Below are 2,053 nucleotides of genomic sequence, written 5' to 3'. Positions count from 1 at the left end.
GGCTAATTTTTGTATTTTTAGTAGTGATGGGGTCTCATCACGTTGGCCAGGTTTGTCTCAAACTCCTGGCCTTAAGTGATCCTCCCACCTCGGCCTCCCAAAGTGTTGTGATTACAGGCTTGAGCCACCATACCCACCACTTTTTTTTTTTATTTAATCTTCACAGCAAGTTTGTAATTATTAATTCCAAACAGAAGCTCAGAAAGGTTAAGTAGTTTGCCCAAGTTACATAGCTAGAAGGTACACAGGACTGGATCCCAATTCACAAATGTATAAAAGAGAAACTTTGAAAAGCATGAATTTGTTCCACTCTGGAGCCCATTGTTCAGGGAGGTTGCATGCAGGTCTCACCTGAGGAATCAGACTGATCAAGGTGTTTGCCTAACAGTTCAGCTACAGCTCTTCTGCATGGTCAGGACTAGGACAAGCACTTGCGACATCCTAGGACAGCCCTGCTGCTGCCTCAAAGACAGGTCCCTACCTTTTCTATGTTCATACGAATGCAAACAAGCCAGCCAGTAGGATGGTCAGATTTAACAAATGCAAATACAGGAGGCCAGTTAAATTTGAAAAATAGCTCTAACCACCAAATTTTTGTAATTTAATTTTTTAAAAAGCTGAATATAGGACATTTAAGGCATCCTGGAAAAAAATCCATATAAGACACCAAACAAAATAATTAAAACAGGACATGTCCTGTAGATACAAGACACCTGGGAAACCTGCTTGCCACCCCCCTGCTCAGAAGCAAGTAGGACAATAATAGATGTTTGAGAAACCCCAAACCCTTGATTGTAGGCTAAGCAAATCGGTGTCATATCCTTCCCATCCACAGAGAAGTCGGCCCTGCTCAATCCCAGAGCCTTTTTTCAGACTGAAAACCTTCTAGGATAGGCCCAGTGTGGTTTGTAATCATGCACAGAATATATAGAAACTCCCCTGGAAGAACACGCCTGAGAAAACCTTTTCTTTCTTCTTTGTCTTTATTTAGAAATGTGTTACAATTTTGGCTAACTGGGCACAGTTTTAAAGGTTCTTAAAACAAACATTTGGGTTCCATCATATCTACATAACATTGGTCAAGAATCCATCCATCCATCAAATCTATTTGCAGCCAATCAAAATCTCAGTCCTTTAGAACTGTGTCAAAATCCGGCAATCAACCTGTAGCCAAGGAGCTGAATATTCACAGAGAAAATCACATAAGCAAGCGGATCTATTTTTAGAGTCATGATCACCATCTCACACGGACACTCAACGCTGCTATATTTCTCATAAATATGCACTCCCATGTTACACAAGTATCTGAGAAAACCTTTTCTAGGGCCGGGCGCGGTGGCTCAAGCCTGTAATCCCAGCACTTTGGGAGGCCGAGACGGGTGGATCACGAGGTCAGGAGATCGAGACCATCCTGGCTAACACGGTGAAACCCCGTCTCTACTAAAAAATACAAAAAAACTAGCCGGGCGAAGTGGCGGGCGCCTGTGGTCCCAGCTACTCGGGAGGCTGAGGCAGGAGAATGGCGTAAACCCGGGAGGTGGAGCTTGCAGTGAGCTGAGATCCGGCCACTGCACTCCAGCCTGGGCGACAGAGCCAGACTCAGTCTCAAAAAAAAAAAAAAAAGAAAACCTTTTCTAAAAGTAGTTTTCTCTGGCCTAGCATTCTGGAGCTTGGTCAATGAGGACATCTAGAGGCTTGTCTGGGTTAATGCAGGCAGGAGTTGCTCAGTCTGAATTCACACTTCAACTCAACACGAGGTATACAAACAAGTTTCGGCAGCCCTGCAGAAAGAAACAAACAAAACTTAATTTCTAATGCCCAACAACTCCATTTACTAGCTATTTCTTCTCGGGGAAGTAGCTTAAATTTTAAAAAATACCACTTTTTATAAAATGGAAATAATTGTAACAATCTCATAGAATTTTAAGGATTCAATAAAATGATGTACTTCAGGAGCTTAGCACAGTGCCTGGGACAAAGTGAGCCCTTATAAGTGTTTGTTGTCCTTATTGTTTCTAATGGGATACTACAAAGAAATGGAATATAAGAGAGT

General features: G+C 42.3%; 1 long non-coding RNA gene across 1 annotated transcript; it reads right to left on the bottom strand.

Annotated features, from left to right (window-relative positions):
• Positions 1-964: 964 nt before the first annotated feature.
• On the bottom strand, positions 965-1,781 carry LOC141409698 (uncharacterized). Its single transcript, XR_012431351.1, has 2 exons — positions 1,630-1,781; positions 965-1,315 (listed from the first exon to the last, which is right to left on the bottom strand). It is a non-coding gene; the product is annotated as an uncharacterized lncRNA (long non-coding RNA).
• Between the last annotated feature and the right edge of the window lie 272 nt (positions 1,782-2,053).

This window comes from Macaca fascicularis, chromosome 2, assembly GCF_037993035.2.
Source record: "Macaca fascicularis isolate 582-1 chromosome 2, T2T-MFA8v1.1".
Lineage (NCBI taxonomy): Eukaryota > Metazoa > Chordata > Mammalia > Primates > Cercopithecidae > Macaca > Macaca fascicularis.
Note: the sequence above shows the minus strand (reverse complement) of the source record. Positions and strands in the feature narration are given on the sequence as shown.